At 35.8% G+C, this 16,623-nt stretch overlaps 1 protein-coding gene across 5 annotated transcripts in view; it reads left to right on the top strand.

Annotated features, from left to right (window-relative positions):
- NKAIN3 (sodium/potassium transporting ATPase interacting 3) overlaps positions 1-16,623 on the top strand; it is a 1,176,366-nt gene that overhangs the window by 466,827 nt on the left and 692,916 nt on the right. The window lies entirely within an intron of this gene.

Here is a 16,623-nt window from a genome sequence, read left to right as displayed (position 1 = left end):
GGACCTCCAGGAAGGAGATCAGGCTGTGTGCCTCAGCCCCTGCCTTTCCAGTTCCGCTTTGGATTTTGTTGAAATGTTGCATGTTCAGGCGGCGACAGACTGACAGCTGTCATCAAGGAGAGAACAGAGTGAACCGGCCCCACTGGCGCGGTGCCTTGCAGAGGGAGTGTGTGTAATGGGAAGTTAGAAACTAGAGTGGGGAAAAAAGGGCCTTTCAGAGCAGAGCAAATGCTCCTCTTAATCCCTTTGGATCCTGGACTGGCTCTGTGGTCTATTCCATGGTCACTTGAGGTCAAGGCCACAGACCTTTTGAGTCAGACTTTTGTGTGTGAGAGATTAATAGACATCTCCCTTGCGTTATACTTAAGACAGATTCTGAGTGCTCTGCCAAGCTTTCTTCGAAGCATTGTATTTTTTTTCGAGTCACAAATATAAATCTAGTATATTTTGACAAGCGAAGGAAAAAGCTTGCAATGAACTTTCGTGTCATCCCTTGCAAGACTTATTAACTGAGGGATAAAATCGTGCTTTTTAGTAGTCAGTCCTTGTTTACATGAAGGCCTTAGAATGTTTTCACTTTTCTCTTGCCTCAGTGTTCCAGTCTCCCATGAAAACCTCACTTTGGATGTGCCCTTCATTGTTCACATAATGCATGCATAATTTATGTATTCGTAGGTTTGAAATCAGTGACTTTTTAAGCCTATTGGATAGTGCCTTCTGTCGTGTGAAATACTTGAATCAAACATATTTTATAGTTTTCTTGAAAAATAATTTTAAAAATTTAAAACAATATGAATGTTTTCTTTCACTAAGAAAAGAAGGTAGGAGCTTGATTTGTATTTTGGTTTTCAGAAATGGACATGGCTTATAAGTTGGAAAAACTGACTAAACATTGAGTCAACCCTTGATTCAATGTAAGATTATAGATAGGCACGCTGGATTGCATAATCTATAATGCCTAATTTCTATTTTACATGGAAATAACAAGTAAGGTTTTTATATAGCAGATTTATCAATGCAATTGTGATTTTCTTAACAGGCGTTGTGATGATAATGTTTTTGAGATTTCATCCATCAGCCAAGCATGCCCCCTCTTTCCACTTTCTCAGTTGATACAAGTGCAACTTATTTGTCAAAGCTTATCTTAAAATTCCATTTTTTAATGAAGCCTTCCTTGGTACTCCAGGTAAAATCCCTTATATCCCTGTAATCTCATAGCACTTCGCTTTTACCTCTGTTATAAAACATTTGATACACTCTTAAATAATTTTAAGTTATTTACACATATTTCTCACCACTAGATTGTAAGCAACTTGAGGGTAGGGACCACAGTATTAGTGATCTTTACAAACTCTGCAAATTCTTAGAGCTCATATTAGGAGCTGAAACATATTTGCTGAATTTTTGATAATACATAACATTTGCAATCCATACAGGGCTTTGACATAAACATTTATTTTGACTTTTAAAACTATCCTGTGAGGTAGATACTCATTTCATTTGTTTGCAGGTGAGGAAGTTGATATTCATAGAGTTAAACAGTTTTTCCATAATCAATAGTTTTTGGATGGTAGAAATATTGAGGTGATGGTAAGCATTTAACAACTGGATTGTAAACAAAACAAAACACATGTATATATTACATTATAATATCATACAAGATAATCTTCTTTATGTAAAAGATGTGTGGCTCTCTGTTGACAAATGATAGCAATAGAAAAATATGTAATAGTCTTTAGTGTGAATTCCATACAGCCATTTAATTTTGGAAGAATCTTTTTGCTGAGTTTAACTCTTGGTTTTATAAATCTGACATGAATGCTGGTGAATATTTTTGTATGCTTTAAGAAAAAAGAGGAAAGTGAAAATTTGAAGAAAATATTAGAACTTTACTTCATCAATTACATGAAAAGATTCTTGGCTAAATTGGATAATAGTTTTTAAATACTTAAAAATTATTTCCTCAGTTTCTTTAATAGCTATTGACAATGTAATGTCTATAGACATGACACACTTTTAGGTTTAATATGCATTATTTGAAATATTTCTCCATTATTTAAAAAGCCTAGACAATCAACAAAACAGTAAGCAACCACTGATTTGTGGGGTTTGCCAAATTCTTTGGTGTAAATACTCCCATCATGACCAATTTCAAGTATACTTTATATAGCATAACCTCAAAAGCATTGGTAAAGTAAAACACAGCAAAATAATTAGGAAGGAATAACTGTTAACTATTCAGTACCTTGGTTTTTAGTAGGATTTCTTTAAATTTAAGTTTGCATAATTTAATTTTTAATAATGGCTGTATTTAACAACTGGCTCACAAAATTCCTAAAAATCTAACAAAACCAATTCTAACTCTGAGCTCATATAAGCCTGCTTCAGCATATGATAGGGTAGGGATCCCTGTTTCCCAGATCTGGTGCACTTTCTACTGAAACCAACTGGTTTTTTTTGCCCTTTTATGATTTGTTCTGCTTCCACCAACTGTCAGACAATGGAGATTATGAGGCAGTGAACTAGTGAGGGTGTTGAAAGGGGACAGTGTTGGGAGAACACATCTGCTGAAGACAATCTACATGCTCATGACTAAGGCTTAACTGGGAGGTCATCACGTAGATGGTACATTAGTTCCTCCTAAAAGTTAAAGAAACAAATAAAAGCTTTTCATTATCTTATTCCCATTTCATCTGAACTACTGTGTGGAGTGGGAAAATAAAAATTCAAATGGGAAATTTACTTGGAGAAAATATATCCTTTTCAAGCTAGTATCTGTGGATGAGCTTTGGTTTGCAAAATCTCAGTCATTTTCTACTTTTTTCACTCTACTGCTCTGTCTTTCATCATTAGTTTTTCTCCAGGCTTCTGCCCTCAAGATGTTTGCCTCATGGTTTCCATTTGTGATCCTCCTGATTTTCCTAGATGAAATTAAAGAGAAAGTAAAAAGTATGAATACAGGCCCATCAAAAACTATGTGAAATAATTTTTTTTTAAAGAAGTGATTTGTTAGTGTGTCACTGATTCATCTAGTCATCCAAGAGCTTTTAAGTACATTTTTTTTGTAAGGATACTTTCAGTTTTGCTTGTTTTATAATACTGTGTATACTTATCATAAGATATGTGTAATCTATACATAAAAAGAAACACTTGATCATATGCTTTTAGCACATTCTTTTCAGGTACCACGTTTAAATAAGCCTTAATTGCATGGTTTCAAAGTCGGACATGCCACATCTCATTTCAGAGCCATTTTCTGAGAGTAGCCTCAGTGAAGCGCTGCACTAATTTTGGCAGGCATTGTTCCCACAGAGCTTTAGACATCTTCCCAACCTCACAGAGGTCAGACTCCGGCATGTTCAACACAACTTCGTCTCAGGATGTTATTATTACCCATGGACGTTCGTTGCACCTTTCATCACTTCAAGGTGAAAGCCTTATTACTATTAGACCTAGGAATAAGGGAAACAAAACTGAAAACTCTCACTGGACATGTCTGTGGTACCAGAAACCCTACCAGATTTAGAGAAAATAGGCAGCTTCTTACTCATAGATGTATATTTTTTATTGTAGAGAACATCTGACTGGGTACAGTGGCTTATGCCTGTAATCCTAGCACTTTGGTAGGAGGATTGCTTGAGTCCAGGAGTTCCAGATCAGTCTGGGCAACATGGCGAAACCTCATCTCTACAAAAAATTTTAAAAAATTTTAGCCAGGCATGGTGACTTGTGGCTCTAGTCCCAGCTACTTGGGAAGCTGAGGTGGGAGGATCGCTTGAGCCCAGGAGATCGAGACTGCAGTGTACTATGATGCCACCACTGCACTCCAACATGGGAGACAGAGTGACACTCTCTATCTAAAAAGAAAGAAATACATAAGTAAATAAATAAATAGAGAACATTCTCTCAGATTAAAGAAAACCAGCATTTTTTTCTCACAGTGGAAACGAAGTTTAGTTAACTTTCTTTCCATAACACATTCAAACCATCTGTGAGCAAAGCACCTATGACACTAGAATGCTGAGATAAATGTGTTAAGAGGTGTCTGTAGGGGGGTGGTGTAGCTGTGGTAACATGTTTTTAAAAAACTAAGCACTATGAAAGGTGCAGCTCACCTGTCATAGATATTGGACAGAGAATGCTGAAATATATTTCTTTTACTATGTATTTATACTGATACTTTGGCTTTGACATGGTTTTAATAGTTCTTTTCTTCTCCTCTGCAATATAATTATTAATCATTTTGTTTCCATTCTCTTTCTTTATTTCAATACCGTGGTTCATGTTATGAAACTTAAAGTTAGTGAAACTTAAAGGTTAGTGAAATTCAAATTTTGTCTACTAATGAGACTTGAGTTATACTGTGACTGGTATTGAAACCATTCTGCGTTAGCCAATACTGAAGGGTTACAACATGAGTAACAAAATGAATTGCTGTGCTTGGGTATCGTGTGTGTGTGTGTGTGTGTGTGTGTGTGTGTGTGTGTGTAGGTCTAGCAGATGTGTTTGGATACATAAGGGTTCTGTTTTAGATACTTTAAGATTCTGAGACTTGAGGCCAAGTAGCTGTCAGGTACATGAGTGTGGAACCCAGAGGGCAAGCCTAGACTGCATATTTAGAATTAAGACTCATGAACAATATTGTTATTTAAAAAGCCCTGGATGAGATCACCTTGGGAGAGACAGTACGTAGTTGAGACTAGAACCGAAAACACGACTTAATACAAGGTGAGTAGAGAACAAGGAGCCAGCAAAGGATACAGAAGAAGAGGTTGGAAAGAATCAACTTACTTTAAAAATAGGGCTGACATTTCAAGATAAAAGTAAAACAAAACAAAAAAAAACATAGAGCTGGAATCATTAGTAATAAAAAGGATATACGCCAATAAATGATTATTATCAAATTATATCTTTTGATTTTTTTTGAGAGGTTAAGAGCAAAACTATCATTTTAATAAAAATACATGAATTGTCATACTTTTGTATTCTGTCCTAGGAATCCAGGTCTGTGGAAGCAAAGTCAACATAAGAAGTGATTTCCATGGCATGTAAATCATGGTACAGCAGGAAAGGCATTTTATTTAATGAGAATTAATTAACAAATAATTTTATTAAATGTTTAGTAAAGTACTAAGCAGTCATTTAAATTAGCGTTAACATTAATACAGTTAACATGGATTAGTTGTAATAAATGACATAGACCCTTCAGTTAACAGAGCATTTTGTTTTTATGAATAATTGAGTAAATAACAGAACACTGACAGCAAACTGCTGAGAAGAGTGTTATGGGAAGAATTTTGTCCTCCAAAAAGATACATTGAAGTCCTAACTCCCCATCCTTCAGAATGTGATTTTATTTGGAAATGTGGTTTTTATAGAGGTTATTAAGCTAAAATGAAGCCATTAATTTCTTATGACTGATGGCATTAAAACCAGGAAATTTGACACAAAGAAAGAAAAGCACAGAGGAAAGACACTGAGAAGACACAGAGAGATAAAAGTCACTCATTAAAAATAAAAATAAAAATAAAAATAAAAATCAGAATGGAAAACACGCAATTGGGATGCTTTGGGGAAAAGATAACAGACGAGATGTTACTGAGCTAGAGAGACAGTAGACCTTCCCTTTTTTCCAAGGTGCCACATGAAGACTGAGGATTGGAGTGAGCCAGGGATTGCTGGCAAACCCATGGAAGCCAGGGAGAGGCAAGGAGGGAGTCCCCTACAGGCTTCAGAGGGAGTCCCCTACAGGCTTCAGAGGGAGTAGGCCCAGCTGACACCTGGATTTTGGATTTCTAGCCTCCAGAACTGTGAGATAAGTTGCTCCTCTTGTTTTAAGCCACTTGGTTGTGATACAAGGAAACTCTAGGAACTTAATACAGAAAGAGAGCTAGTCTGGAGTATGTTTTAAGGTAGAACAAACCTAGGTTTAATTAAAACCACTTAAATGGTGAAAGAAGTGCTTATGTTCAATGTGCATATGGATTTGGACTTATGGGTGGCAGAAGGTTGAGACCATGACATGGCAGGAATAATTAGAGTCAAAGGGTTAAGTTCTTAGGCCACCAGAGGCAACAGGCCAGGCCTGAGGACTCCTGGACAGTGCTGCCCTCATGGGAGTCTTTGGATCAGCAGTATCAGAATCACTCGGGGGAGCTTCTGAACAACAGTGGCTCAGGCTCACCAGGATCTACTGGATAGAAATATTTTGGAGAAGGGCTCGAGAGTCTCAAATTATTGAAAGCTCCTTGCATGATTTTGAGGTAGATCAAGGTTTGGGAACATTTACTCAAATGAAGAGTTACCTGGGTCAGAAGAACTTGAAGAGAAAAGACTGTGGATACTTCTTAAGGCTATTAGGAGCAAACCCAATTTCTGAAGGTCAGTTGAGAGCAGAGTTAGCTGAGTTGCCACTCTAAATGTCCTTAGTTTTTAAGATTTTAGGACAGATACTGGGTGTGGTGCCTCATGCCTATAATCCAGCACTGTGGGAGGCTGAGGTGGGAGGATCACTTGAGGCCAGGAGTTTGGGACCTGCCTGGGCAACAAAGTGAGACCCCGTCTCTACAAAAAAAAATTAAAAAAAAAATAACCAAACAGTAAGATGAATACTTGCCTCCTTGGAGACTGAGGTGGGAGGACTGCTTGAGCTCAGGAGGTGAAAGCTGCAATGAGCTATGATCGTGCCACTGTATTCCAGCCTGGGTGACAGAACAAGACTCTGTCCCTAAATAAATAAACAAACAAATAAGTAAATAAATAAAGTTTTAGAAGAGTTGCTTCTCTTATGGAAACGTAATTGTCTATGATAGCATGGAATCATCCTAACAGGCTCTTCAAGGGCTGTGGTCTGTATCAGAGGGAGTGTTGTGTTTCCCATCCTGAATAGGTCAGTCACTGAGACTGCCTGTCCTCTGCACATGTAGCATCTGGTGTATCTGCAGTAGGCTCTCTGCTCTTTTAGGTCGTAGGCTGGGTCAGGTTCAGAGCCTGGTCTGGAGAGGGAGTCCAGATAGAAGCCCCAGGAGGAAGTGGGTGAGGTGCCCCCTCACAGCCCCTTTAGACATTGCATCCATTTCTTTAGTTCAGGACAGTAAAGATCACTGTGCTTTTATAAAAGTGCCTCAGGGCTCATACTGCATGGTTTCAAGGTTTACTTGAAGTAAATGGTTTCAACATTCCTTCTAGAGGACACACTAAAATGATTTTAGACCATATTTGTGAGGCTGAGGAATGTTCCTGTTTCTCTGCTTTACAAACCAAATTTCTTATATTTATTTTTAATTGACAAATAATAATAGTATATACCTTATTATACAAATGAGGTAATTTGATGTTTTGATATATGCATAAAATGTGGAATAATTAAAACAAGCTAATTAACACATTCATCACCTCACATATCATTTTTTTGTGGCAAGACATTTGAAATTTACTCCCTTGGCAATTTTGAAATATACAATACAGTATTATTAACTATAGTCACTATGCTGTGTAGTAGATCTCAAACTAGAGTCCTTGCATTTGTAACCCTGATCAGCATTGGTTTGAATATGTCCTTCTAGTAAGTATTCATAAGAAAGTTCTGCAATTCTCATGAATTAAGCCTCCCTGACATATAACTATCAAATTTATAACATCTATCAGACCTTTTCTCTCTTAAGCTTCAGTTACTTATTTCACCTTTTATTTTATTAACTAATACTTCATATTCTTTAGGTTGAAATCTAATTTGTTTTTAATTCTTTAGGTTGAAACCTCCTTTCCCAAATTCCCCCTTTAGCTTGCTTGCCCTGCCAAGAGATGTATTGAATTCACTCTCTACAATGCCTGATTAATCTTAAGTGGAAACTTCATTCTGTCACTCCTCTTCAAAAAAAAAAGAATGTCTCTGTAAGCTGCCATTGAATGCCTTACCAATACAGAATTATTTCTTACTTCTCCAGGTCTGCATCCTCAGTTCCATAGGGACAGATTTCTATTTCATGAACAACACATATTCACACCCTTGAACATATGTAGTTCAGGCTTCTTGAAGCAAATTTCAAGGTTGTAAAACTAAGAAAATGGAGATGAACAAAATTCACTGAAATAGAAATAAGTATTTATATATACCTGAGTTTTTCTTCTTTATAAAACAATGAATTGCTTTTGTTTTTTTCAAATTATGTTCTCCATTTTAATCAAATCATTTTCATTCTGGTTACTTACATATAGATTTTTGCTTTGCCTAGTCCTTTTATTTTTTTTCCTTAGGAGAATAATCTTTATCATAAGATTTTGGGAACTAAATTTTTTTCTATCCCCAGAACATCAATAGTCTTTGCTTTTAAAACATGAACTACTTATTTTATTTTATTTTAATTTTTTACCTTTCTCTCACAAATTGTACCTGTGTTGTAGCAATGTATGTTTTTGGTCTCTAGGATTGGAACAGTTATCCAGATTATATAAGAAAGGAATTTCAAATATTATATGCTTAAAAAATGAGCCAATAGTACTTAATATTTTGGCATTAGGGACAAAATACACATTAATAAAAACATTGCATGGTTTCTTTGCAGAAGTTTTGATGAGTGATCAGGAAAATGAACAAATCTACATGTGTATATTTGAACTATTTCCTTAGGCAATTGTTTTCATCAGGTGAAGATGAAATGCCTCTTGCTTAAAGAATCAGATTGGCTAGGCATAGTGTCTCATACCTGTAATCCCCAAACTTTGAGAGGCTGGGGTGGGAGGATCCCTTGAGCCCAGGAATTCCAGACCAGCCCTGGAAAGACAGGGAGACCCCACCTCTCCAAAAAAGGAAACAAAAATAAAATATAGACGGTTGTGGTGGTCTGTGCCTGTAGTCACAGCTACTTGAGAGGCTGAGATGGGAGGAGGATCAGTTGAGCCCAGGAGTTCGAGGCTGCAGTGAGCCTTAATGGTGCCACTGCACTCTAGCCTTGGGGACAGAGTGAGACGCTGTCTAAAAAAAAAAAAAAAAAAGAAAAGAAAAGAAGAATAAGGTTTATAAGCACTTAATACAAATCACTCATTAAAAATAAAAATAAAAATCAGAATGGAAAACACAAAATTGGGATGCTTTGGGAAAAAGATGACAGACAAGATGTTACTGAGCTAGAGAGACATAGACCTTCCCTTTTTTCCAAGGCCCTGGTATCTGGATGAAACCAAAATAGTGTGAGGAAGAAAACTGGAGCAAACAGCAGATCGGCAACATTGAAGAATCCAGGAGACAAGTAGAGTGTATTTGGCCCAAGGCCTTAATATTAGTTTGTGCACTCTGTACACTGCACAAAGGTGTTCATGTGTTACACAGAAATTCAGCACTTGCTCTGCTTGCACGAAGGGTATAGTGGGCATAGTGCTGGAGTATTGGTGCCTTTTGGCTTTACATGTTGAGAGTTGGCTGATTAATAACATTGTGCAGATGATATGGAATGGGAGAATAAATATATTACTTATTTTTAAAATAAAGCTGATTAATAATGTGGAAGTTAAGATTTATAGTATTTTGGACACCAATGAGAAGTTAAAAAGAAAACCACAAATTATTCTTTATTGCTTATTTCGATTTTCTTATAATACTTTCTATGTTACACTTTAAAGTAACATTAATTTTGAAAAAGAGGAGAGATTTTCCAAACAATTAGTGGATGCTTTGAGGTCAATTTTAGGAAGACTATTTGGCAAATACTTGGTAAGGTTGTATTTGGTATAGCTTCTTTCTCAGGTGCATCAAAAATTCATGCTTTTATTCCACATTAAAACTAATTAGTGTTAATGTGTGTGAACATGCATCTACAGCCAGAATAGAATATTAGACTAAAATACTTCATCAATGATTAGTATTCCAAATGCTAATTAAATGGCAGTACAAGCAAATGACATATAGCACAAACTATCTAATTTATATTTTTAATTTGATATGTTTTGCAAAGATATTGAAATAAAATGGAAGGTAGGCTATGAATGCTCTATAATGGAAAATTCTTACCTTAGGTCTTGATAGAGTATAGGAGAATAGATATTTTAAGATGAGCATAGTTATAAACAAAAAAAAGTCAGGTGAAGGCATTGACTTAAGTTGGAGAATGTGAAACACTTGAACAGGTAGGTTGCTGTTCTGTTTGACACTGGTAAGAGCATCTGCAGTTCATTGAACTGGAGGAGAAACATTTATCCATTGGTAAAGGGAGATGAAGGTGAAGGTGGGTGGGCGGCAGGAGCTGGAGTACTGACAAGGGCTCTAATTGCAAGAATTAGATAGCTTATTGTTAAGGGAAGCAAGGGGAAGATCATGGCAGTGTTAATGATATTATTCATTTTTTAGATTTTTTTCTTTCATTTTTTGCATAAAGTAGTATTCTTTAGAATGCTCTGTTCCTTTATTTACAAGAAGTATTGAAACAGGATTTTAGTGATCAGTTTCTCGTAAGAGATATGAGCTCAACAGGGGTGACGATAAGTCATAAATGTATTTCTGAAAGTTTCTATTCCAGTAATGAGAGACACAGTAATAATTTGGTATGGATTAATATCTAGTATAATAAGAGATAATAAGAGTTTGCATGTGGGAGCCATAGGCTACAGATGTTGATTAGTTAAATTGGTTAATTAAGATACAAACAGGAATGCTCTACACTCAAGTTATATTTCCTGGGCTGGTAACTAGCTGTAAATGATCATAATTAAGACAATGGGAGATGTAAATGTTTGTTAATGATAATTCTTTATCAAATTTGTATTTAAAATATAAATTCTTGATGAAGTTCTTTCAAATTATAGTTTATGAAAAGTAACATTTCTTAGCTTCAAGAGGTCCTCAAGAAATCATCTAGAGCTATTGTTCGCTCCAAAGCAGTTATGTGTGTGATGCTTCAATACTGAAGTCTCTCCTGTTGAATCTTAAATGTCTCTGAGCATGTAAAACTTGCTTTGATTTCCATCTATTCATTTGCTTTAAATCTGGATGGTGAACAGCAGATGGAGGCAGTCATGGGCTGGAGCTGATTCGTACCAACTGGGGACAGCTTCCTGATAGGTTTCCAGGAATCATGTGAGCCAGTTGTTGAATACAGCTTTATTAAAAATTAACTATATAAACTTATAATTAAATTATATTAAAAACAACAGTATACATATTTAAAAGTCAACATTTTCTAATGATTTTATTGCAGTATATTGTATCTCTGCTCTGGGGGTTATTTTACATCTACACGGTATGTATTTTACATACAGTTTGTATGGTGGAAATTCTGTATAACAGAGCATTATCTATTGAGTATCTCTTCCCAATTGTACATCCAGTGACATCATATTGGTAGCTAAAAATTTTTTATGAAGTGTTTATATCATAGAAATATCCTCCTTAAGCTCCCCAGGCCAGTTGTTAAATTATTTACTAGCATATCACCAGGCAGGGGCTTTCTTCATAAGGCCAGTTTTTTTCCCTGTACCAAATTGGAACTGATTCATAAGCTTTTAATGTAACTAATTAATGCATATATAGAAAGTATATTTTATAACCTAAGTGTTTTATTTATTGCTTTGAATACATCTGTAAAATTGTTTAAACAGAGAAGTTTTTATTTTCAAAAAATTACAATATTAAATCCTTTGGCTTTAATAATAGCTTTTGGATCTCCCTAAAGTGTTCATGCACATTGCATAGCTGATTTGTTGGTAACTGATTTGTGGCTAAATGATTCAGAACTGATAATGGGTTATAGGTTGTACTTCTAGGTGAGTGACTAGAATCTAGAATCTCTCACTATGAGGGAAAGTTATTTCTGCTTAATGAGTGTTGATTAGTTCTCATGAGGAAAGGTGGACTTCCTCCAACACCCAGTTCTTCCACCTGTTGGCATTATTGGTCCTAATTAGCTTCTTCCACAAGGATGTCAAGTAATCAATGGTGAAATGATTGAAATATCTTTTGACACCCACATCTGGTTCTTCCAGGCTGGGATAATCTACATTTTCCGTTGTCCCCACATTGAAATACTAAATATTCTATCTTGAAGAAGGCTTCCAGAAGGTGATTTATTTGTGAGCACACCAAAACTTATTTAGCTCATAAAATTTCTTTTCTAATTATTTTAAAAAGCAATCATTGTTACAATTCGGAACAAAATCCTCTTGTACTTCAAATTCCATTGTATCATTCTTACTTTAATGAGGCAGATATTAATATATTCTCATTTACAGATGAGAAAACTGAAATGTGGGAAAATTAAGGAGTATGTTGAAATTATATGTTATGCTATTGCTTAAAGCATGAGAAATGTAGAAATGCAGATAACAAAACTGTGTGTGTGATCTTACATTAGATCTTAGATTGTGGTATTGTGACTGCATTAAAAAAGAGAATCACTCTTCTGGGCTTAGGTCAAACCTGTTGTGAAGAGTAATTATTTAAGCAAGCAATTTCTTTACATGAAATGTGATTTTTAAAATGTAATCCAGATAACTTGAGTAGTAAGAAGAGATACTAACTCTGGGACATGGCTTTTTCTTTTGTTTTGTTTTGCCATTTCTGGTGGTAGAAGGTAGCTTTCCCTCATTATTGACATCTATTTTTGGAATCCCTCAGGAGGAACCCCAATTTATCCTGAAACAAAAGAATGAAATGCAAGCTTTCTGCAGACCAAGTATTTTGCAATTTTTGCATGCTCTGTTTTCTTCAGCTGATGAACCACTTCTGACAAAGCTTTCTCACTGTCCGTATATAATCTGCTAATACCACTGGGACCTACACTCACAAGTATCTTCTCTCTCCATCAAAGTTTAAGCTACTAATTCTTTTTGACGTCTGTTGGGAAACTCTTCCTTGGCCTTGTAGTATTGTGATTGCCAAAGATTTGAATGTGGCAAGGAGACCACTGACAGAGTGTCTTGAATGCAGGGCCAATTAGAGGGAAGCATTAGATGAAGCCACTGAACCATTAGGAGGCTTGCAAAGATCCCCTAACATTCTTTTCATCTACAATAGAGCTGTGGTTGGAAATACACAGATGGAGTTGTCCTTAGGGATGTGCTCTTCACGCATGTGGTTCTGTTGAAGCATTTCACAAGTAGAAGACAACATTTTGTAATATTTCACAGAGCCTACATCATACAGAGGCACATTGGTCATCTATTATTAATATGTTTGTTTGGCTCAACCAAAAGTGTCTTTATACACACTTTTTAACTCCTTCCCTACTAGTGATCCATTTATTAGAGGGCAGAGGTTTTGACTACAGATATAAGTAATATGATTTTTGTAGCTCAGTTTTTCTTTCAACACAACACAAAGTAAAACATATTAATTGTCTTAGTATATTTTCCTTATTGATGAAACACTGGTTTGGTATTTGCAAAACTCTGCATGAATTCTAATTCCAAATTCTTGATTTTTGTCCCACTATATTTAGGAAATAATATTGTTTTCACATTTAGAGGACCACATCAGAGCTAAAAAGATAATTATATTTAAACATATTTTAAGATGTTTAAACTTTATATTTTTATATTTTTAGTTATCATAAAATTTAATTTGTTTCCAAAATGCTGGTTAATTTTCATTCTACCAAATAGAGGTTTAAAATGCTCTTAGGAGAATGGTAGTCAAAGCTCTTATAAAAATAGAAATGTACTTCTTGAGTCAATATGTAGTTTGCTTTATATTAAATGAAGAGGTAATCTGAAATGTACATTTGGATTAAGTGTCAGCTGTAATGCCTATGTGCTCTTCATGGCCCAAAATGAAAGGAAAAACACTGAAGAACTGTTATCCCACAGGCATCAGAATTACGCTGATGGGCCATCAGTTGCTCTGCAGCCGTGCATTTCTCCAAGGTGCTCCAGTGAGTACTGCAGGCTAACCTCATGGATGTATGGGTGAAGAATCACAACTAGATGACAGGACTAGTATTCTAGGAGCAATGTTTAATGTGACATAACTTAATCCAAGTCAGTATATGATTATGATACTAGCCAAAAATCAGATGACATTAGAAATAGGTGGCCCAGATTGAAATAGATGTGACTGAAAACATAGTGTAGTAAACCATTGCAAATTTAATAATATTCATCTGTAGACCTAAGGAATAAAATCATTGAATATTTTTGGACTTATTTTCCATTCAAGTATAGAGGAAATGGTGTTTTGGGCAGGACTATATTACATATTTATATATGAACTTCGATACATGCAATGATGCCAATTTACAAGGAAGTCCTGAGTATGAAGATCTAAACAGTAATAAACTACAGACAAAAGATGAATCAGAAATGTAATATTTTCTTAAGCTGTAAATATTGGAATGCCTAAATATAGGCTAATTGCTAAATATATGTAGCAATCCACTGAACATTGGTCAGATATATTTAAACAAAGGAATATGATAGTTTCATATTTCTTTTTTTTTTCATGGCTGTATTTCCTCATTTTATTTTATTTTATTTTATTTTTATTATTATACTTTAGGTTTTAGGGTACATGTGCACAATGTGGTTTCATATTTCTAATAGTGAAGTATTTTCGAAACTATACAGTCAAACTTAAAGAGGAAGCTAATTTGGAAATAGTTCAGAAGGAAAAATGAGAGAATTCATATTGCTTAGCCTAATGGTGGATTATTCGCCTCCTAAGGAGCTATCTCAGAATGTTGAAAGGAATATATTCCCCGCTGGCCACCTGCTTCTGCCCTGTTTTCTCCATTCCTGGTGTTATTGTCCCACTTCGCATGTTCTGACCCACCCCAGTTCCTGAGCCAATATTGACAGAGTCAAGACAGTGTGTATATTATCTTCAGCTCTTCAGCTGGTATCCATTAAAACATTAATTAAATCAAATACTTAAACTTCTCTTTTTTAGAAGTGGGAAGAATAATAAGGTAACAATATTGTAAGATGCTGACTAGAGAAACTTGGGCACCTTCCTTATTATTCCTTCCCCACTTGGTTCTCAAGCTTCTTTAGTGGTTCCCAAGGCTTGGTACCTGCTAACTGGTGATTCTACCTTATGTTATTGGTCTGGGCCTATGGATATAATAAGATGCATTTGGAGTTTACTTGGCACCGAAGTTAGCTACAGCTGTGCTGTATGTCAAGCTCTTACTATTGAGAAAGATACAAGCACAGAGGCTTCTATTCCAATTTTTATGATACAGCATCCGCACCCTGCAGACCCCAGCTGCAGCTTGATTTGTCCAGCTGTCCATTGTGATGGTAAAATTACAACATCACGGTGCATGTGCCACTGCTCCTGGGACTGTAGCCTGGCTGCATCACACCATGAATCTTTCTCACTAGCTGCATGTTTTGTGAGTGTGACATTCTTATGGAGACTCTTAGAGGTCACCTGGAGCAATGTTTTATGATCTGGCCTTTTCCACCCATATGGCTGAGAAAGGAGCCATGTGATATTTCCAACATGGCCACTTTCTTGACCTAAGAAAAGAGTCATATCAGAAGCATACAGCTTATGGCAGCACATCATGGATGAAACAGGTACATAAAAGGTGCCATTACAGAAAAGGAGTTTGACATTAATTTTAAGTCAGTGTATAAATGATCTATTCTTAACTGTCTAATGCCCAAATCATTATTTAAAATTGCTACCTTGGGCTTGAGAGTACGTGCATCCATCTTTCTACTACTTCTTTGCTTTTCTCTTCATAGTAAAGCCATGAAAGTGACTATTCTATAATTAATCTCTTCTACAAACTGTCAGGCAGAATCAAATTCTGTAAACACTTTTGTCTGAACAAGATGTGTTGTGATGCTTATGGAAGAATATTTGGGAAATTATTTCTTTGAAGATCTGTAGAACAGAGTAGATTGGGGAAACTTTTGTCCAAAAAGGTAGATACAGCTGTTATTGGAGGCAAAGAAATAAATTGAGCAGCTTTCAGTAAAAATCTATAGACACGTAATTGGTACATGGCATTGGCAAAACAAACAATTTTAATATTTATACATTTTAACATAAATTTAAAATAATGTAATTTTCTTTAAATATGAAAGTAAATCTATTTTATGTTTTATTTGTGTCTTCAAGCCTATTCCCTTCTTTATTCACACTTAAATTTTTAACACTCTGAAGTAGAATCGCTGGAAAGCTCTGCATGGTGAAATCTTTCTGGCTGTATTTTTATAGTATACATTTTTATACAAAGATGTGGCATTAACAGTGTAATCAGGTGACCAGATTTTTGGACACGAGGAAATTTAAAACAATTCAAAACTTTTAGCCTTTGTGTGTGGTGTCTTTCCAGTTTAGTTTGAGATTTTTAAGTATGGCCTCAATATGGTGTGATTCCTGCATTTATCATGTAAGGCCACAGTGCCAATGAACAGTACCCTGGGGACCTATTTTTCAGAATTTTCCATGGCCCACAAAACTGATTTAAATTGAGTTCTCCTTTGCTTTAAAGGGAATTCAGTCTCTTCACCCTCCTTCTCTCCTTACTGTTTCCCTCTGTTCACTCTTCTCTGTCCTATCCTTGGGTCCTAGAAAGTCTCCTCTTGGACTCCTCAGAGGGGAGAAATAAGGGAACACCAAGCAAGGAGCCCTGGACCCCTCTCCTGGCCTTACTCCGTAGGAAATGAAGGCTCAGAGGATTT

Source organism: Symphalangus syndactylus, chromosome 7, assembly GCF_028878055.3.
Source record: "Symphalangus syndactylus isolate Jambi chromosome 7, NHGRI_mSymSyn1-v2.1_pri, whole genome shotgun sequence".
NCBI classification, from domain to species: domain Eukaryota; kingdom Metazoa; phylum Chordata; class Mammalia; order Primates; family Hylobatidae; genus Symphalangus; species Symphalangus syndactylus.
This window is presented reverse-complemented; position numbering and strand designations above follow the sequence as displayed.